Source organism: Phasianus colchicus, chromosome 2, assembly GCF_987193195.1.
Source record: "Phasianus colchicus chromosome 2, bPhaCol1.hap1.1, whole genome shotgun sequence".
NCBI lineage: Eukaryota > Metazoa > Chordata > Aves > Galliformes > Phasianidae > Phasianus > Phasianus colchicus.
Window position 1 is genome coordinate 86061532 of NC_143437.1, and position 23332 is coordinate 86084863.

Here is a 23332-nt window from a genome sequence, read left to right on the forward strand (position 1 = left end):
GTGGAGTGGGACATGACCACTGAGGATAAAGAAAAGGCTGAGGTTCTCAATGCCTTCTTTACATTTGTTGTTAATAGTCAGACCAGTTATCCTTAGGGTACTCTACCCCCTAACCTGGAAGTCTGAGATGAAGAGCAGAATGAAACACAATTGAGACGGAAAGAGTTAGAGACATACTACTCCACCTGGACTGCCACAAGTCCATGGGATGAGATGGAATCCACCCAAAGTTGCTGAGGGAGCTGGCAGAGGTGATTGCCAAGACACTTCCCATCATCTATCAGCATTTATGTTCAACCAGAGACATCCCAGACTACTGGAGGCTTGCCAGTGTGACTCCCATTTCCACAAAGGATTGTAAGAAAGATCTGGGGAACTACAGGTCTGTCAGCCTCACCTCAGTGCCAGGGGCGATTATAGAACAGATCACTTTGAGTGAAATCACACAGCATGTGCAGGACAGCTGGGAGATTGGTCTCAGCCAGCATAGATTCACGAAAATCAGGTCCTGCTTCACTAACCTCAACTTCTATGACTGGATGATTCATTTGGTGGATGAGGGAAAGGCAGTTGACATAGTCTACCTAGATAAAGGCAAAGCCTTTGTCTTTAACAGTATTCTTCTGGAGAAGCTGGCAGCCCATGGCCTGGTCTTTGATGAGTAAAGAACTGGCTGGAGGGCCAAGCCCAGAGAATAGTGATGAATGAAGTTAAATCCAGCTGGCAGCCAGTCATGAGTGGTGTTCCCCAGGGTCGGTAATGGGGCTTGTTCTGCTTAATATCATTACTGATGATCTGGATGAGGGAATTGAGTGCACCCTCAGTAAGTTTGCAGATGACACCAAGTCATGAGGAAGTGTCAATCTGCCTGAGGATAGGAAGGCCCTACAGAGGAATCTGGATAGGCTGTATCTCTGGGCTGAGGCCAGTAGAAGTTCAACTAGACCAAGTGCTGCATCCTGCACTTTGGTCACAACCCCAGGCAATGCTACAGGCATTGGGCACAGTAGCTGGAAGACTGTGTTGAAGAAATGGACCTGGAAGTGTTAGTTGACGTTTGGCTGAACATGAGCCAGCAGTGTGCACGGGTGGCTAAGGAGGCCACTGGCATTCTGGCTTGTATAGGAAATAGTGTTGCCAGCAGGAGCAAGGAGGTAATCGTCCCTTTGTACTTAGCTCTGGTGAGGTCACATCTTGAGTACTGCTTTTAGTTTTGGGCCCTTCACTTCATTGAAGCCCTGGAGCATGTGCAGATAAAGGGAACAAAGCTGGTTAGGGGTCTGGAATAGAAGTCTTATGAGGTGTGGCTGAGGGAACTGCAGTTGTTTGATCTAAAGAAGAGAAGGCTCAGGGGAGACCTTATAACTCTCAACAACTCCCTGATAGGAGATTGTTGCAAGGTGGGGGTCAGCATCTTCTCCCGCGTATTAGCTATAGGGTGAGAAGCAATGGCTTTAAGTTGCACCAGTGCAGATTCAGGTTGAATATTGGGAAAAATTTCTTCTCCAAAAAAAATGATCAGGTATTGGAATGGACTGCCCAGGGGGGTGGTTGAGTCACCATCTATGATTGATGTTCAAGAAACATGTAGCTGTACCACTTAGGTTTAGTGGTTTAGTGGTTAATATTGTGGTAGGTGGACAGTTGAGCTATATGGTCTTAGAGGTCTTTTCCAACATTTCCATGATTCTATGATTATATTCTAGGTGCGTCTAAACACCTACACCTGTGAGTCACATACTCTGCACTTAAAGTTGTTAACATAAAGACTTTTTAAAAAATATGTTTACATTAAGTGCACAGATTTTCTTTTTGGGCAAATAAATTTGTACCTGTAATTAATTTTTTGAAAAGACAAAACAGAAACTGACAGATAACACACTTGGCATGTTTTCACTGCAGGGTTACTGCTACCATAGAGGTTTTCCTTCAGCATAGATTTCTAACAGCAAAAATGTAAAGGTAGTCTTTGATCCAATTATCTCCAATTAACATCGCTGATTCATGCAACATGCTGTTATCTGGAGGAAGATCCTCTTGATCTGCTTGGCTTGGATTTATTTTTGATATTGCTGACTTTATTAAAAAGCCATTTCTTCCTGTAAATGAGACAAAAACTTCAGTACTGTACTAACAGTATTGTTACATTACTGTACACCCTAACACAACTGTCTTTTCACTCTGTTTACAAACAGAAGCTTTTTACTCCATATTATAGATGGTGCCTCTTTCAGCTTATCTGGCTTCTGGTGTCTTTGATCTATGTGGAACACAAGACACAAAAGTTTCTTCTGAATCCTTGGCTTGTGTCTGCATGTTGTAGTTTGTAGGTTGTATGTAATCACTGTCAGAGTGAATGTGGTATTAAAAAGCACATTTATCTTGCTGGAAAGCATTTGCTCAGCAGACTAAGAGATTCTACAGATAGCTCTTTTATAAAAGGAGCTTACAGTCAGAAGAAGAGCTTTAAAAAACCCCAACAAGTAGACCTTTCATATTGCATTCTCTTGACTACCTATCCAAAAGCATAGAATTAGTATTATTATCCTGCATTATTTATACAGCAACAAGTATAGAAGTCACTACAAACATGCATTAAAACAAAGTCTCAGGCATCCTTTAGACAACATATGGACCAGTCGGTGATGGTAAGAAGAAGAGCAAGTAACAGTACCCTGCCATTGGTATGTGACAAGGTCCAGTCCTTAAGAAATTCATTTTGTAAAGATGATTGGTTGAAATGTTGATAGGAAAGAGACAAGAAATTACAAATATCTTCAAACCAATAAATTCAACCTTTGTACATGATTTAAGTTTTTTAGAAGTCTTTTAGGAAGTAGCTTTTAAAAAAGTGCAACTTCAAGAAATTTGCTGATTAAACTCAGACAAATGTTTTTTTCCTGTACTCTAAATTGTGCTTTGGCTTTTAATAAAAGACAAATCAAGAAGGAAAATGAAGAACTCTTACTATCCCCTGAATGTTTATAAGTCTCAGATCTAAATTAAACAAAAGCCTTCTGTTGTCCTGACAGTCCGAATTATACTCAAAATTGTTAGTAAGGGAAACTAGGTGTCATGATATAACAGTGATTCCAAATTCACCATCTGATTATTCCCTTAGAATTGTCTTTTCTTTGTCTGAAATATAAAATTTGAAGTTATTCCACAGATTGTTTTCCCCAATTGCACATTAGTTGCATTTAAAAAATAAATAAATAAATAAATAAATAAAATCTATATATGAAAATAAACAAATGTGGAGCTTTTGGGGATAATCCAAAGGAGAGCCACAAAGATGATCCAAGGGCTCTCTTATGAATTTAGACTGAAGGAACTGGGTTTGTTCATCCTAGAAAAGAGCAACTCCACTCCAACATTGTCATGGGGCTTCAAGTAACTCGCATGCAGAATAATCTATCGTCTCAAAGAACATTAATTTTACATGCAGTCACATACATATGGGATTTGCAAGTTCAGATAAAAAAGTCTTTAGTATTGCAAGTAAGTGTTAAAATGAAGCTCAGTAGAACAGATAGGTGCATACCTATATTTCTCTAATGTCATTTTCTTCTACTATTGCTGGTTGGTGTAAATAACTGAAAAGCAGGGAGATGCTAGTGGGAGAAAAAAATGATGCTCACAAGGCTAAATTGCACATACAAGAACTGAAGAAAACTGGAAATAGTTCAGAGCATTTCAGTAGTGGGCTTTTTATTTTTTCTCATCTGCCTGAGGCTTTTTGTGTGACCACAGCTACGAGAATAGTTTAGAAAGGAGAAAGATGGTAGCAGTCCTTATCATATCTTGGCTCTTACTAATCTAGCTTTGTTTTATCCTGTAGACTTCTTTTTTATTTTTGTATTTATAGGTCCCTAGGAGAAACTGAAGTTGTCCAGATAATAGTCATACTACTATGTTAAAATGCATAAATGAAAAATGCCATTAAATCTAGTAAGTATCTGAAAGCTGCTTTCCACACTAAAGAGTCTGAAATTGAATTCAGATATTGAAGAACAATGGAAAAACAAGCAACAATAGATACTTTCAGATCACACCAACAGCCTTCATAGGGTTGAAAAAAAATTGAAAAAAGCTGATTGATTATTGCACTTTCTTGTATCACAGGAAAATATCTGAAAGTCTGCCTATTTTATTGAGCCAGTTTTAAATATTTTTAAGAAACCTTTCTCTTAGACTGAGAGAGTTGTGTGGTGCTGGAACAGCTTGCCCAGAGAAGTTGTGGATGCCCCATCACTGAGGTGTTTTAGGCCAGGCTGGATGGGGCCCTGGGCAATTCGATCTAGTACTTGATCTAGCAGCTGGCAGCCCTGCCTGCAGCAGGGGAGGTTGGAACTGAACATGCAAGTCTAGGAACAGTCTCAGTAATGCCAGTGACAGATGTAGGATCGCCACCCTAATTCGTCTCAGTGCTCTTACTTCCATACCTCTTCTGCAATCTCATTAACTCCTGTAGCCACAGTGCCACACTGAGAAAGTTCAAACTCTGCTGGGTATCCACAGTGACTCAAAAATCATTTTCGTGGGCATTCAGGACACAAACTGCAGTCCTCCAGCTGGCATTTCCTGAGTACAAGGCCTTGCATTTGGCATTATCACAATATCTGTTGTTCAAATGGGCACACATTACTGAGAAACCTAACTGCTGCCTATGAGTTGAGTTTCATGACTCATCAGTGTTGTGGGGTGCCAACTATACATTTTTGTTTGCAAATTATGTATGAACGAAATGGAATTATTCTGTTTTGCTCTGCTGATGCCTGCACGTATGTACTGAAGCTTTTGCAAGAATGAGTTTTGTAGACATGTATGTTGTATCCTTGAACTGTGATCAATGGCAAACTAAGGATTCTCAGCAGTTTACGAGGAAGTAGCATGCTAAAGGCTGCTTAGGGTTAATTCGAGCAAGGAAGGCATTTTAGTAACAGTTTTAGACATCAGAAAAGCTAGGAGCATGTAGATTGAGGGACATTTTTATACAGCTTGGAGTAAAAGGACAGTTATTTTCTTCTCATAGCACTAAGAATGGAACCATAATGGCTTAGCATTGTTTAAAGCTCATAAACTACAACCATAAATCAGCAAATTAGCTAATGATTGCCTCTGGGTAGTGATACATGATGAAAAACAAATGAGGAAAGGTACTCATGCATTGCACTTTGAAGCTACTGGAAAAATTAAAGTTCTATCTTCATAAAAAAAAACTGTTAGAGGGATGTTATGAAGGGTTGTGCCCTGGTAGCAGAACAATTACTGCTCCGAATGAACATGTTTTTTAATAAATGCTATGCTAGTAAGCCTGCAATTCTGTGCTGGCAATTTTAAATGATTGATGCTGTAACTGAGAAGTTGTATCTTCAGTGAGGCGCTAAAGCATAATATAGCATTTGCAGCCCATTCTAGAAGTGCTAACCTAGAAAACTAGAAAAATACGTAACTAAATAACCAAATAATATCATACAGTGATGTCTCCATGCCAGCAATCATGAGTGAAGAGACAGTAACGTTAAGTGAGACCCCAGAACTTTCAAAACATAAATTGGTTTATTGCTATTTTGCATAAAATAGACTAACAATATAATAATATCATTTTGAGCCCATGAGCTCATACAGACCAAACTTCTATTTGCAGTGCACAAAGGGTTCCTGAACCCTGCACAATGACTCTTCAATTTCTTCTCTTTTTGTACTTGGCTTCTCTTTATTGTTTTTGCTTCTGACTTACATTACATTCAATGTGAGCTGACTATATTGAATTTTTCATGTTGTGGAAGCATGTAAGTAAAATTTGTGTTTTTTTTTCCTATTTAATATCTTCCCAGAGAAATTCTGCAGCTAAGAGTTTTGTGGGTTTGTTACAGCACAACTCGTGACATTTTTTTCCTATTTTTTTGCCTATTGGCTTACAGTACAGCATTCACAGTAATTGAGGGTCTTAAGAAATTTACGTATCTCTGTGTGGGGTGTGTTAGAAAGAGAATATCTGATCAGCTCATTCAAGTAAGATCAAGTCCACATACACTAAATGGTATTTCTTTCACTAAATGTTAAAGATTAGTCTTTCTACCATGGATTATTTCTAATTTCTGTTATAGTAGAAAATTACTAATATTTTAAATGCCTTAGGGAGGTACGACTACCTCTGTGAAATTCAGACTAGGCACTTTTGAATAGCATATGAAAATCAGTAGGCTAAAACAAGAAGCTTCTTTTAAATCTTATATCTTCCCAGGACTCAAGAGCCATTCTGTACTACAATTCTCCTTCATTTTAGTGTCCATAACTCTAAATTTAGGTAATTCAGCCCCACTGAAGGGAGCCAGGATGTGACGTTAATCATCCATGGAGACAGCAGGTGGGAATGTAAATGCACAGGTACTGCAAATGGGGCACTGAAACCCAATGGCATGTTGTACTGCTGTGATGTTTAAATTCCCCTAAGCAAGACAGTGTTAGATTTTGGTTTTAATCTAATCATTACGGTTATTTTCTTTCTCTCTCTTGGTTTGTTGTTGGGTTTTTTTTTGTTTGTTTGTTTGTTTTGTGGGGTTTTTTTTGGTTGGTTGGTTGGTTTTTTTTTTTTCCAAAGAAATCTTTGTGATCTCATAGGTATTATATTTTCTCATTAACAGAGAAATTGCTGCCTTCTGACATTTCACTGCAGCAGGCTTGCTTTCCAATATTACTTCTGTAACAATTCATAAATACATGAAGCCAATCAGTTGTAGTGATTCCAGCTTGCTTGTTCTCACTGCTTGTAGTTATATTGGCTTTTACTGAACATGATAAGGTAGAGCAGTGGTAGGGGATTCTTTTCAAATGCAATAGACATCTGGAGACTATTCTCAGTTTTGTAAATGTGGGGTAGTTCCAGTGAAGGCCCTTTTTTTTTCACAACAAAAAAGATTTGATGTTGTTTGTGACATTTGCATAAATTGAGTCTTTTTCAGAGTTGAAAACAGTCTTATATTGTGTAATGTTTTTCACAACACTCATCTAGATGCAGTTCCTTGGATACCAGTTACAAACAAGTAGCCAGAGCCTATCTTGGAGAAGGCTCCAGGGAGACCTCATTGCGGCCTTCCAGTACTCAAAGTGAGCATATAAACAGGAGGGGGAACAGCTGTGTACATAGGTTGATAGTGATAGGACAAGGGGGAATGGTTTTGAACCAAGAGAGGGGAAATTTAGGTTATTAGGATACTAGGAGGAAATTTTTCATTCAGAGGGTGGTGACGCACTGGAACAGGTTGCCCAGGAGGTTGTGGATGCCCCATTCCTGGAGGCATTCATGGCCAGGCTGGATGTGGCTCTGGGCAGCCTGGTCTGGAGGTTGGCAACCTTGCCCACGGCAAGGGGATTGAGACTAGATGATCATTGTGGTCCTTTTCAACTCAGGCCGTTCTATGATTCTATGATTCTGTGATCTTCACAATCACTTCCTCATTTTACTGACTATGTATCGTTTCTGTAGTTGTTATACATGCAAGAAAATACCATTCTCTTAAAAACATATCAGTTGGCTGGCCTACTTCTCAGGAAGGGGAGCACTTATGTACTACAGCATAATATAAGATTTCCCTCAGAAAAACAGCAATTTTTAAGCAGAATTGTCTTGGCAATATATTAATTGACACATGAAATTAGATAGAGTTATTTCTAGGTCATAGATATTCTTGTGTGTTTTTTGTTTTTTTTTTAAGTATAAGCCATCTTTTGTTGGAAATCTGAGGCCAAAGAACTGTGACCAATTTTAACTTTCTTTATAAGGCACTTTATGGTTAAAGAAGAAATTGCTGATATTTTAAAATTTTAATAAAATACAACCCAAAATCTGTTAACTGAGATAATGTATAGTGTGATGTAGTAGAGGCCTGGGAGATATGCCATCGGATGTTGCCAGTAATTAAACTAAAACAGAGAAGAAGGAGACAACCTTACTCTTGCAGCACAATAACTCCGTGCCCCATACCAACTTGAAGACTGTGGAGCACATTGCCAATTGTGGCTGGACTGTCCCACACACCCACCCTATAAGTCACCTTTGCATCTTGGAGAAAGTGAGTGTATGATATGTGTTCACAGTACCTAGGTTATTATTCCTTGAAGAAGGGCAAAGTCCAGGACATATGCAACTGCTGAACGATTTTTCGAGGTGAAGGCAGGCTGTGTTGCATCAGGGGATTTCTAGAATATAAGTGCAATTTCAAGCCAAAATGGCTGGTCTTGCACTTGCCCATGCAGTAGTTTTTGTTTCAGTAATAGCTACCTTTATAAAAATACTTAACTATTAATGTTAGAAGAGTACATGCTAGGGTGTAGTTTAATTTGTGTCTGGATTGCATCTTATATTTAGTAACCATGTGCTGTGCAAATAAATGGCTCTTTCATTGATGTGCAACAGTATTAGTGACAATAATTTGTGAATAAAAGGGTAACAGTTAAAGAATAGAGCATATAATATGCAGAAAGAATGTGCCAGAAATATGAATGACATGATATTATCAAAGCTATTTCAAAGGTACATTTAAGAAGCTGCAGCGACTGCCTGTCTACAAATTTAATCAGAAACTAAAGCTTTGAAACGAGTCCAGAACAAAGGCTGTATGTAATATAAAAGTGTCACCCAGGCTATCAGGCAATGCTAACAAATTGTCATGTCTTTGTCAAATGCTCATCACTCATTCTAGTGACAGGTAATGACCATGCAAATTGTGGTTGTGTAAATTGGGTAAGATGTTTAATCCAAGCAGTCATCCTTGCCATTATATTACATGAATGCCTAGTGAACTCGGAAAACGTTTAAAGGACTGTACTATTTCATAGGAAAAAATCAGAAATAAATGCACTGTAAAATAGGATTAATGGTATAAAACTGTGGATTAGCATAAATCCTATTTACCCCTTCTTAATAAGGCATTACAAAGCAAGCAAGGTTTATGTAATAGGATTTAATCTTACTTAATTTCCATTTTTAAGGAAATATCCAGTTGACCCTAACATATATCATACAAAAGCCAATTTGTGAAATATCCTGCAGGTCTCCAAAGTCTCTCATAATTAAGGATAGTACATAAGCTTTACATAGCTGTGTGCAGGCTCTGAATTATCCATACTACAGCCTTGCTCCACAGCTGCCATGCAAGAAAACTGCCAGTGAAAATCAAAGGGAATTATATTTTTCCTTGAATGTAATTTTCTTTCTCCTCTCCTGGTATTGTGCCATTTATTATAATTGGAATGATCTAGATGATTTTAAGGTCCCTTCCAACACAAGCCACTTGGAAACTTACACTCTTTATTTGTTTATATGCATATTAATATAATAGTTGTTCAATAAATATACTGAGTTTTTGTGTATTTAATCATTTGATACATTTATGTGTAGCTGGAAATAGTTTTCTGGCTAGTGGTTTTCCATTCTGACAATAACTCATGAAATTATCTTCAGCAGTGAATGATGATAGCAGACGTCTTTGTATGGATAGCAGACATAATTAGGAGCTTTCTACAAATGTCTTTGTGAGTTTGTATTACTAAATAATAAAAATGGTCTTGTTTGCATTTGAGTAATACTTTCGTCCCAAGACAAAGGTTAATCATAAGGTTTAGGATATGCAGAGCTGAAAATGTTTTATTCATTACTGGACAGTTTCTCATTCAAGCTGTAAATTTGTTTATTTTTATCCAATGTCTTTAAGCAGTGTAGATAAACAACAGTGATTGAAAGTTAGCTAACTCATAAAATTACCAAGAAGCTGGCAGCAAGATATTAACACCCAGAAGTAAATTATCTCAGTTTAGCTATTTGCAATGAAGTAAACATTTTTTCAGATTTTCTAGACATCTCTCTACTGGTGTTGGTGGCATTTTCATTGATCAGAATTAATTTCAAAGAAGATTTGAAAATTTTGTATTTGCATGTGAAATATTAAATAGCTTTTCCCTGGGTAGTACTGTAGAAGCAGTTATTACTGCTTGTGACAGCATCTATACTCCCTTAAACTCTGGTGGCCATGCTAAGGATTTTCATGACTTTGCAGTTGTAGGAATACACACCAAATATAAACTGCCTAGTGTATTTTGTAGTAGAAATTCTCTTCATCACATAAATGTCATAATTAACACTACTGCCCATATTCCACTTATCTTGATAACTTTTTTTTTAGTAGCAGTTTGGTTTTTTTAATTTGTGATTAGAGACTATTTTGTGACATCAAGATGTTAAGGCACTTTTTTCTGGTTGCTATTATAATTCAACATTAATCTTGCTCATTAAAACAATTAGAGAGGAAAGCTGTGGTTCTTCAGTTGCATAAATGAATTCTGTTCTTTAGATAAGCTAAATACTACAGTGACATAGGAAATACCTGGCACATGCATTCTTATGGAAAGTGCCAGTCAGCATAAACAGAATTCTTCTGTTCTGGAGAATATTTGTATTTTCAATGAAATTCCTTCTTCAGAGCTCTTTATTTTCATTACCTTTTGAGATTTTTTTAAATTTTCCTTCCAGAAAGTTTTTTTTATTTTTTTGTTTGTTTTTACCTTTATCTTGTTTCTCAAGCAACACAGATTAACTACAGCAATTCTGGCTAATGTGTTTTTAACTACAGTTAAAACTACAGTTAACCATATCTTAAGTCGTTTTCTTGGGATCAGACACAGTCTTCCTAACCTCACTTTCCCTGTATTCTGTAAGACAATCCCTATCGTCTGAAGCCTTCTTTTGAGTAGTCTGGGAAGGCTTTCATTTATTCAAATGCATTTCAGTATGTGATAGCAGTAGTAATGAAATGAATAAATATAATCAGTGCTTTTACCAGGTTGTTCATGATTTTGATGTTTAATGTCAATTTATTTCCACTTTTTCCCTATTGTTAGTTGAATGTCCTGACATATTGTACAGATAACTCATAACTAACACAGAGAAGTTGTAAATATTGTTAGGCAAGTTGTTTTGGTGCATTATTTATATTACTTCAACCTAAAATTCCTGACTGCGTTTTCCAAAGAGAACACAACTTATAAAACACAAATAATTTTTTTGTTGTAATTGAAAACAGTAATTTATTGTTTTCAAAAAGCAATAATTTAGATTCTAAAATATCCATTGGAAATGTAAAGACTGAATATTCAGAAATCTTTAAAATAAATCAATGCAAAATGATTCAGTAACAGGTCGTGGTTCGTCAAAGGCAATTTTACAGAATATTGTGTCAGCAGTGTTAACGATAATGCTGCTGTAACCTTGAGAAATAGATCTGTCAATAATTCGTTAATTAAATGTAATTATCAAATATGAACAGTAATTCTAAGCATATTTTATAGGCTCTGGTAAGGAGAAGGTGATACATTTTTAAAAATCCCCACTGGCATAAGCTTATGAAATAGTTTCATTTCTGATGTAAACCTCACAGCCAATATCTGATATGCCTGTTTATTTGGGTTACACATCACTGAGGATTTCAGTGGGAGTTTTGGAAAAATCCCTGTGAATACATCCTTTGTGCTTTTGATGAACATACTTATGGATGACCTTCCATGTCTTTCTTGCTTGCAGAAGCTCCCTGAAGCTTTAATTAAGGTGGCTTAGGGTAGCTGACTTGTGAGCACGCTCGTGTGATCAGATCTGATTCTTGACAGAGAGTAAGCTCTTAGAGACCCTTCTAGCTAGAGACACATATTGCTTCTGCATCCCAGACCTCAGGGAACTGATGTGACAGCAGGTTCTATGGCTCCCCCAATCCAGCCCTACCCCTTAAACCACATGCTCTTGTCCAGAAGCTGATTCTCTCCATGTATTTGCAGGAGATAAGGTTGCATACTATAGAAATAAAAAGACTACCATTATCGGGCTTTTTTAGTCATTTGCGCTAGACATTCCCTTTCAGACAATATTACAGTCTACTTCAGTAGTTCAAGTGCTATGTCTGATTAGCTCTTTAAAATACCAGTAAGTGATGATGGTTCATTTATTTACCTTGATACGTCAACCTGTTTCCCAGTGGTCCTCACAGAAAGGAAATACTGTCTGTTCTTCAACTCACATGCATCTAGTTTCATATAAAAGACAAGAAATTGTTCCTTTTAATTCCATTCTCTTGGGTAAGAAGAAGGTCATGCTCTAATTTATGTTGCACTATATATTACAAGGTTTAATCTTTCCTTCATAGCTCAAACAAAAACCTGAAGTTTTAAAGAATAAAAGTAAATACTGACTATATCATTTGTTTGTTCGTTCTTTTCTACTGACACTTCCTTTATTTGCTGCCTTTCTGATTGGTATGTTACAGACTTTTCTGCAAAATCTCATCACTATCTATAAGTATTGAAATTACTTCAAAAGAGGTTTATGTATCTTTTCCATTTTTTTTTGTTGTAATTTTGCATGTACCTACATTTTTTGAGAAGATCAAAAGGGGAATTTTGTTGTATATTTTTGCAGTTCTTCCATTTCACCAGAGGTTGTTAACAAAGTTCCAGTCATTTCACATACACTGAGGTTAGATGCAAAATCTGATGTAATACATGAATTCATAAGTTTCTCTTAATTTTAGATTGGCTTTTCTTGATTCAAAATATGAATTGAATCAATCATTTTCTGCATTGGACTTCATGGATAGCGTATTTTTGGCACATGGCTTTAATTCATTCAGCTATATTGAACAAGACAAAATTGAATTTTCTGTGCTAATCCTATGAACGTATATTCCAGCATCTTCAACAGTGTGATCCCTTTTCCTGAATCCTTACCTTGTCTCTCTGTACTTTTATATTAATTGGAAATATCTCATCTTTGTATCTAAGAGCATAGCATTTTATATACCATCTTTTGTTCCAAGACACTGTTCCAAGACAGTGTGCTTTTCATTCATTTTTTTCTTTCTCTTTTCTCTCTTTTTCTTCCTCTGAGTCATAATATTTGTGGTGGCGTTCTCCATATCTAACATTTTCAAATGGCAGTTCCTCTTCTTTAAATAAATTCACAGCAGTGAATAATATGTAATATATACTATAGTAAAAATATTAAGTGATAAATAAGTACTGAGAGAAATGAAATCTGAACTGGTTAAAATACCGACTAATTCATGTGGCCTGTTATTTAAGCGGACATTATTACAGAAGTCTGAAGTGGACAGGTATTTTTAGAAAGTATTTTAAACATTATGTCCAATATATCAAGATGCCTTTCAAGTTACAAATTTGTATTTCCAACATATTTGCATTCCCATCCCATCCTGCAATCATTTATACATCTGTATATTTAATAAATTTACCCAAGTATTAAATAAAATACTGAATAACACTGGACCAAGGATAAAGCCCCATGGCTTATAGTGCATCTTACTATTTTGATAGTGATTCTTGATAATTGTTCTTGTCAGTATGATTTTTCCAGCATTTCTGAATCTATCTTTTAGATTAATAGATGCCATGTTTTGTCAGACATGTTTCCCTAGCAACTCTACCAAAGGGCAACACAGGTCTTACACAGGTCAAATTATCTGTGAAAATGCAGATTTTTTGCAGCTGACTGTACAAGAAAGCAGCACTGCTCTTAAACAAAGCACTTCAGTCACATACCTGAAACTAAAATCTGTGGATTTCAGTAACCAATAATGAAAGTTTAAAACGTAAGCATAGAAAAACTGACGTATATTTCAGTGTAGAGACCTTAGTTAATGATATCATGATTGAAAGTCTAAGAAAAATATTTTAAGTGTAGTGATTGCTGCTTGAATAAGTCTAAGGCCATACCAAATAGGAGGTTGCATTTTCACTTATTTCTTGGAAGTATGTAGGCACTAAATTCAAGGTATGATTCTAGAGATGAGCCTCCAAATGACAGTGAAGAGCTTTTAATTATTTTAACTGTCTCAGAACAGATACTGTACTGAAGTGTAAAAATGAGATATGGTGCTTTTTAAAAAATATATATATTTTGATAAATTAAAGCATGCAATCCATATTATTATTTAGAATTGGTCAACAGTTCAAGAATAAAGGGAAAAAAAGTGAAGCAAAAAAATCCCTCAGAGATCCCTCATTATGAGAACATAACACCTGCAACAGAACTTAAAAGTCAAGTATTAAGCAAGTATGAATACAAAAAGTCTATGAAATAATCTGTTTTATTTGCATCAGTGGTAATGTTAGCAAAATGATTACATTGAACTTTTTGTTTCTTTACTTGCAGAGAGTCTGTGTATTTTGGAAAGCAACTATCAGAAGAGTTTTTGAATGTTTAAAGAGCAAGTAATACCCAAAGCTCATTCCAGGGTTCTGAATGGGTTCAAAATAGGCTAAGTTAACAGAAAAATTAATATGATGGTTTACTATAATAAACACTATTTCATAGGAATGACATGCCATGATTTGAAACATTGGTCTGTTGAGGTGATAAAGGAACTACCAGCCAAGTATTCACCAGAAAGTTTCCAAAGGAACAGATACTCGTGATAAGAACAGGTGTTCTATTTTATTCCCAGATTATTATTTTTTTAGGCAGGAAAGGACCAGAATGTGAGAATCTAGAGGTAATACAAAACATCTGATGATATACTGATTGCTATGACTGATTTTGATTCCTGAAACTGAAAAAAGTATTTTCCTTTTTACATGCTATCAATATGGAGCAGCAAAGAAACTCATAGCAAATATATTGTAAGACTTTCTGTAATAAATTCCAATTTCTTTGAAAGCACTGCATGCGATTGCTGAACCTGTTAATATTGTCTGGGAAATTTATGCTGTCTCCCACCTAACAGACTGTACATCACCTGCAGAATAATCATGTTGAAAGTAATTTAAAACCAAAGAACTGTGTTAGTTTTCAAGACTGAAGAATGGATATTACACTTCTTACAAATCATAAATAACTCATTCCTAAATTTGAAGGATAAACATGATATAGGGGTTTTGCTGGATGCTAACACGTGTAACAAGTAGAACACATAAAATTCTAATTGCTTTGGACAGTTGAAGTTGTCAGTCCATAACACTGCACACCACATAGACAGCCTTTGGCACATCAGTACTCTAATTACAGAAAGTCTGGCTCTTCACCAATGTTTTAACACCTGATTTATTTCCTGTTCAAGTTGTTCAATAGAGTCGGACTTAATTGGTTTTCCAAATGAGTGTTAAAAATATAAAGATCTGGCTTCATTAAGTGGAGGCTGTAGTTATTATGCACCACTGAGTTGTAAATCCATGTAAAGGTTAGCAGGTGAGACTTCAGAGTCCCGTGTACAAAATCACAACTTGAATTGGTTTCTTTTGCTTACAAATTATTATTAATATCTGTTAATTGACTCTAGCTGCTTTTTCTGTTTAAAAGAGGAAGTTAAGCTGCATGAGAAAAGTAAACAAATCTGAAGCTAAACATATTAAAAGTGGGTTAATCCATTTTATTTATTTCATGCTATGTTCACCATTCATCTGAAAGGATCACAGTACTTCTTTGCAGACTCAATGTACTTTCTGTATTCATAAAATGGAACAAGAATTGTGTGACTCCATTACTACTGATAAAAGATTCCTCCCAAGCACCTTGTTACCTAGCAATATATCACAAACAAATCATCATTTCCTATTTTCATGGCCTACTTTCTGTTGGAGTTCTGTAATGTTCTAACAGCAAAATTGCAATTCAAGAAGCAAAGAGAGTTGGTAGGTATTTAAAATTGTTTTTGAATTCCTATGAAGACAATAAAACAGAGGACTTACTGTGGTTTGTTTTTTTTTTCTTAGGAGCAATTGATACTTGCTTTTGTTCCATGTAAGTGTGTTCGTTTTGCCGTGATATTTTTTTTTTTTTAATTTTTGCACTGTTCCCCATTATTCTTTCTTGAAATACTTCAAAATTTCAGTAAGAAATTCAGTAAGTTTAGGTTCAGTAAAAGAAAGCAGAACAACATATAGCATTTGTGGGTAGGAAGAAAACCGCAGACTGTCCTTTTATCTTTAAAAGCAGTGGGTAGGAAGATGTGAGAACAGTAGCTGGGAAGCGAAGGCTGGAGCTGATCTGGCAGATAGAGTAGTGATGACACACAGCCACAGGAACACCGTGATAGATGTCAGGTGGTCAAAACAGGGGCCTCAGAGGAACAGTAGTGCATATGTTCATAGAGCCTGTGGAAGAAGCAAAGGGGTTCCCCAAGAAAGAGGCACATGGAAGTCTAGAACTAAATAACATGATGATGGTACAAAAAATCCCACAACTGTAGGGGTAAACTCATTTCTGAGGCAGAAGTTTGCTTCTGTAGTATGATGCAGTGGAAGACTGGACAGCAGGGAAAAACAAAATTGATCCCAATAAGGAGAGAGTAGAAAACTGAGCCAGAGGCCCGAGCAAAGATGATGGTAAATGAGTGCACTCAGAGAAGGAAAGGAAAGTAGACAGAGGATTCAAGTTTCTCATCTATGCAAAATTATGCTCATATTTTCATGTTTATCAGTTTGGAGGTTGCGAAGAACTGCAGATGCTGTTACTTGAAAAGGCACTGAGATATCACTGTGGACAACATGAAGAATCTGAACAGTAAATTGAAAGAGACAGAAGTGTTCTTTTATTTTAAAATTTAATATTGCTGGGGAAGAGAAACCATTATATTAATATGATTATAACACTGTTTACTGGAAAATGAACTTGGAAAGAATTTTCTTAGTTTTAAGGTGAACTTCTGCATAGAAGGGTTTCTGTTGACCAAAAAAGAAATCTGGATAATTTTGTACCAGAGGAAAATAAGTGATCATGGTTCATGGAACAGAACCCTGAGTGAGTAACTACAAGGACACAACTGAGTTCTTTTCACTGAAAAATAAATCTTCACTAAACTGTGAATAACGGCTCTATTGTAGTTGCTGTACAGTTGGGATCTTGTAATAGGGCTTTGTGACTAATTTTTTTAAATGCTTTCCATTAACAAAAAAAAGAAGAAAGAAAATCAAAATACCTTCTTTTTCTGCTGCTTACAATTGCCACTCAGGTTATAGACCATGGATAGCCAATATTTCATCTTCAATTTAGGAGTTACTATGAATATAAATGCATCCAAACTGTGATATGCTGAATAAGCTCCATTTTATTTTGTTAGATAAATACTTAGAAACTGGTGCTTTCTCTATCCAACACTTGAAATTGACACTGATTGTTTTTGAGATAATCAAAAGTCTTATCAAAATGCATTGGTATAATATCAGTAAAGCATGAGTTTTGGATGCTACTGTTGATCAGGTTTCTCTAAAGAAGAATTAGACTTCAAAGGCCATTTTTATATCAGTCTACAGTAGATATTTAAGGAAATTTTTTAAGGTTTGATAACAATTGAAATTTTGTCTACTAAATTCTCTTAAATGGAAAACATGTTTATTACAGTAAGGAAATTTCAGAATATTTGCTTGATCAGAAAATTAATTGTGGTGGTACATCCCAATTCTGAATGCTAAAATAGCTCTTCCTCAATTGGGGCTACATTTAATGAAAAGCAGCCCAACGCAAACTACATGACAAGCCTGAATTTTTTTTCTATTGTTTTATCTTGTCTGTTTTGCAGTTGTCTACACAATATGCAATAATTGCAATCTGCAAAACATTTGGCAGATATTTTTGGGCCTTGATGTGTTAGTGCCACAAACATAAAATAATAGTACTTCTTAAAAGCACTGCTACATAACTTGCTGTTTAGTCTAATCTGTAGTTTTCTTTTTTTCACTTTCCCAGATTTCAGCTACAATCTTCACTTCCATAAAGTAGATTAAAGAATGTAGTAAAGGATCTAGAAAAAAATGTTAATGAAATTATTTTTTAAAAAAGGTCATAATGTAAAGGATGCAACTTCCATTTTATAAAATTTAGTTCTATCACTATTTTACCATTATCGAACTATTTGTTGTAGTAATCTAAATATTCCTTTTGCGCTGTGGATAAGTTATAATGGAAGGAACATTTAGAGGAAGTGATACTGAAAAGTCATACAGTTTTCTTGGTATATAACAAAGACAAAGCTATACTTTCAAGAACTGAGTCATATGCAGGTGTCATAAATGCCAAGTTGCTATAACTCACATATAATAAATGCTCATTGAGAAATTACTCAAGTGAAATGAATCACAAAAGAAGTATTTCAACTAGAAGATGCTCATAAAACCCAAAACAGGAAAATGAAGCCATACTTCAGATTTTACAAGTACTGAGTACAAATTGCAATTAGGAATATGCACAAAAAACCTCTGTTATAAGTGCATCATAATTCATTATCTGATGATATCAAGACAAAGATTCTTGTGCAAGGTTTGTCTCAGATGTTTCTGCTGATTTTATGACATATCATTTTGTCAAGTGTCCAATACCAGACAGTGTGTGATTTATTTAGCAGCAACAATGTCTTTGTACACTGTTCCAGTGCCTCAACACCCAACACCTTCTTCCTAACATCTAATCTCAGTTTCCCTTCTTTTAGTTTAAAGCCACTCCTCCTTGTCCAGTCATTATTAGACCATGTAAAAAGTCAGTCCTTCTCCTGCTTAGAAGCTCCCTTCAAGTACTGGAAGGATTTCTCAGTCAATTAATATAACCACGGATGACATTTTTTAAAAACCTTCAAGAAAAACAATGAGATGCCCATTTCTTTATATATCGAAATATCCTAATTCAGGATATTTATATAGAATACCCTGAATTAGAAGGGACCCTGAAGGACCATAAAGTCTAACCCCCATCTCTACACCGGACTAACCAAAATTCAAACTATATGAACTATCTATCTTTGCCTGATTAAAAGCGTTTCTAAAGCTTGATGCAGGTGTAAGCCATGGATCGTCAACACTATTAGCTGTACTCAGGCTCTTTGTCAGAGAATGCAGCTTTAAAAGCAGTGAGAAAATCTTTTTTTACCAGTATGCAAGCTCTAGTGTCTGAGGCATCTCCTAGCTGTATTGGAAAGAGATTTAAAGCTCTAGCTCTTACTTCCTTAGAAAGTTGGACTTGGCAAGATAATTTAAATAAGGAGGCTGCAAGGCATCTGGGTATGTAGTAGCTTGGAGTTTCCTCTGATAGTTCAGATCTCTGCTTTGCCTAGGAAAATCAGAATTTTAATTTTTTTTTAAGTTTTCATAACTTAACAAATACATATGGCAGAAATAGAAATAGCAGTTCTAAAAGTTTTGCAAAGAAAAGTTACAGTGATACTTACCAAACCATCAAATCCACAAGAGAAATAACTCTTGGAACCTTCAAAGTAAGATATCTAGAGGCATATTATCTGACAGTTCTCCTCAAATCCATGACATTGTTCTTGTTGGCTGTATTTCACACTGCACAGCCCAAAGAAATGAATCGCATCTACCTGAGGTGATGTTGATGGATAACAAGCACTGAAGACTGCCATGGTTGTGACATAGACTAACTCATGCCAATGCTTTGGGCTTATGTGCCCTGTAGGAATAGATTGACTGCTAAAGTGTAGGTGTTGCCAAGGCCTTTGTATTTGTAAGTCTTCCATACTTATATGTAATAAGCAAATTCCAGAACAGAAATTGTATTTAAAAGAGCATTATAGCATGAACTGTTAGAGAGTTTTTCTTCCAGCAGATGAAAAGCAGTCCTGGAGTCAAATCAAGTTCCTGGATATGCTTAGCAATTGTGTTCTGTCTTTCTACTTACAATCCGAGTAAAGGAAAAATCATACTACATGCACATAAAAAATTAACATTTTCTCTTCCTTTTCCATACTTTATTTAGTGTTTGGGAATAAGCTTTTGCTTACAGCGTTCTCTAATAACTCTGGAGGTGTAATGTTAGGGTATCCTAATAAGAGGACTTTGTTGCCATCTATTCTGGTAAGCTTCAAAGAAGGTCAGCACTGCTCTTCCTAACGCATCGTTTTTTTTCTTTTTTTCTTTTTTTTCTTTTTTTCTTTTTTTTTTCTTTCTTTTTTTTTTTTTTTTTTTTGGGTCCTTGTTCTGTGTTCTTACTTGATACTACATAGCACTGTTCTGAGGCAATCTGTTGCACAATGTTTATACTCTAGACAACTGCTGTGTCAGTACAGGCTAATTCTTCCTGATATGTAATGATACACTGAACAGTACACCTGTAAGTGGGCATGGGTCTTCGTGCCTATGACCAAGAGAAATGCTAAATAAATAAATAAATAATCACATATGTTGACATATACACAACAGCCCTAATTAATCTAAATGTTCCTTAGCTACATTGTGAAAATCTTGTAAATGATCTGCCCTGGACCAATGTTCTGATAATTTGTTCCCCAGTTTTGCATATCACAGCCATACAATCTATAAAATAATCAGTATGTGGACAATGGAGTAAATCATATTTTTCCATCAGAGCTGGCTGAATAAACCAATACATCATTTGCGTAAGTTGCTTGAATACACTGGTCTGATAGAGGAGTATGTATCATTTTAATTAAATATTTGACAAAATAATATTCCAGCATATTTTAAATATTGTTTCTTTTTTGCTCTGCCTTCATTCAACAAAGCAGTGATATAGTATGACAAATTCCTAAGTATAACAACATTTAGATGTCAGTGGCTTCACAAAAATTAATTTGCATGTTTAAGAGGTATTTAGATCAGAATCTTCTCTCATGAGCCTTAGATTGGGCTGAATCAGTTAATGGGGAAATTAGCCTGTGCATCCAATTTACCTAAATCAGTAAAAAAGGCACCACTATCTACTGCAATTGATGAAGCATCTTTGCTCCTTACCAGTCAACTATATAAATCACAAACTGCTTAACTACCCTCTCTTGATTAAGTATATTAACTGTACTGAGAAGACAAAAGAGGATATTTCAGTCAAATAAATGATTGAACATAAAGCAGTTTGCGCTGTTTATATTTGTAATTCATAAATTTTGGCAAGAGAGTGAGTTTAAAAATATCTATAAAAGCTATGTTCATAGAATCATAGAATGGCTTGGGTTGGAAAGAAACTTCAAGGATTATCAAGTTCCAACTCCCTGCCACAGGCAGAGTTGCCAGACGCTAGATCAGATTGCCCAGGGCCCCATCCAACCTGGCCCTAAAAACCCTCGGGGACAGGGCATCAAACAGCTTCTCTGGGCAACCTGTTCCAGCACCTCACCTCTCTCTGTGAAAAGCTTCCCCAACATCTAATCTAAATCTTCCCTTGTTTTAATTTAAAACAATTCCCCCTTTTCCGATCACTATCTACCCATCTAAGAAGTTTATTTCCCTCTATGCATAAACTTCCTCTAAATATTGGAAGGCTGCAATGAAGTCTCCCCATATCCTTCTCTTCTCCAGACTGATCAACCCCAGTTCCTTCAGCCTGTCATCATAGAAGAGGTGCTCCAGCCCTCTGACCATCTTCATGGCTTCCCTTTGGACCATCGCCAAAAGCTCCACATCATTCTTGTTTGGGGGACCCAGACCTGGACACAGAAGTCTGGCTGTGGCCTCACAAGGGCAAAGTAGAGTCACCTCCCTTGCTCTGCTGGCCACCCCTCTTCTGATGAAACCCAGGATGCCATTGGTCTTTTAGGCTGAAAGTGCACACTGCTCACTCATGTTTAGTTTTTCATCAACCAGGACTGTTAAGTCCTTCTCAGCAGGGCTACTCTCAAGGAGTTGTTCTCCCAATTTGTATATGTATCTGGGATTACCTCAACCCAAGTGCAAACCTTGCACTTTGTTTTGTTGAACCTTATTAGGTTCACACGGGTCCATCTTTCAACTTTATCAAGGTCTCTCTGGATGGCATCCCTTCCTTCTGCTGTGTCAACTGTACCTCTCAGCTTGGTGTCATCAGCAAACTTGCTGAGGGTACACCCAATCTCATCATCTGTGTCACTGATAAAGGTGTTAAAGAGTACAATTTCCAAGATGTGTCCCTGGTGGACACCACTCCGCTCATCACTGGTCTCCATCTGGACAAAGAGCCATTAACCACAACCCTCTGGCTGCGATCTTCCAACCAACTCCTTATCCACCAAATAGTCTGCCTTTTAAATCCATTTCTTTCCAATGTAGAGGTAAGGATGTGGTGGGAGATCATGTCAAAGGCCTTGCTCATCATCATTTCCAGCTGTATCTACTTGTTGTCATATTCAGCATGAAAGAAGTCATTTCATCTAATGAGTCAATCCTCATGACTCCTAATCTAGATTTTTTGTTGATTTTTTCCTGTATTGTAAATGTAAACTAAAAATCTCATGTTATTAGCTAACAATGTGATGTGGTTGAAGTAAAGGTTAACATAGTGATAAAATTAAGTCAAATTGATAAAAAAAAAAAAAAAAAAATCATGCTGTTCGTAAAGTACAGCTTTATGAAAACAAAATGAAAAATAAAACAAAATATAATACGTTTCTTTAGCTGCTTCCTACATGTTGGCATACCAATATGGGTTCTGTGATAGAAGTGTAAAAATGCATGTCAGTCCTCCATATGCCTGTTGGTAAAAGTGCACACAAATTTTATTTGTTCATATGTATGGGAACTGCTGAGGCCTGAACCTCTGATTGATCACCTGAGGCGAGCAATGAGTCAGCCAGGGGAGCACAGGTGAAAGCAATTCACCTGTGCTGCAGGAAGGAGTGGAGCCTGTCTCCACCTCTCCTAGACCCATTTAAGAGCTGACTACCAATAGGGAAGGATCTCTCTTCTGAAGATCCACTCTGCTGGAGTTTCCTGAGCAAGCCCATGGTACAGGTGAGCATCCTATTTATTCTGTTTGTCTTGCTTTGCCTAACTCTCTTGTTTATTTCATTATTATAACATCTTAATATTATTTGATTATAGAATATTCCTTTATACAATTTTCCTTAATTATACACTCTCTTAATATTCTTTGATTATACATTCATATATCTGTGCAGTTACGGATATAGAAAATGAGAAAGTGTAAAATTCAGATCTATAATCCCTCTGCAACTTTATAATCATTCACTAAGCTCACGTTAATCTAGAGAACTGAAATGTTCAGAATTCTTTTAGTTATTTTTAGAAAAAGCCTATGAATTGACTAGTTTTTGCTCCAGATTCTTTAGTATCTGGCACTACATTTTTCTAATTCTCAGTGATTCTCTTTGGGCAAAAATTGTCAAGAGGTGGTTTTATCGTTCTTATCTCTTGTTCTAAATCTACTCTTCTTCCATTGGTTGTTGACTGTCAGCAATCCATAACTTAAAGATCACGTTTGACTTTTTTTGTTGGTTTTCGTCTTGTTTTGGAGAAGTAGTTCTGCCATTACTATATCATCAGTTCATAGAAACTAGATATCTTAAAATGAACGAATGGTGGTAGTTATTGGTGT

General features: G+C 36.2%; 1 protein-coding gene across 5 annotated transcripts in view; it reads left to right on the forward strand.

The window, feature by feature from the left end:
* KHDRBS2 (KH RNA binding domain containing, signal transduction associated 2) overlaps nucleotides 1–23332 on the forward strand; it is a 342378-nt gene that overhangs the window by 226970 nt on the left and 92076 nt on the right. The window lies entirely within an intron of this gene.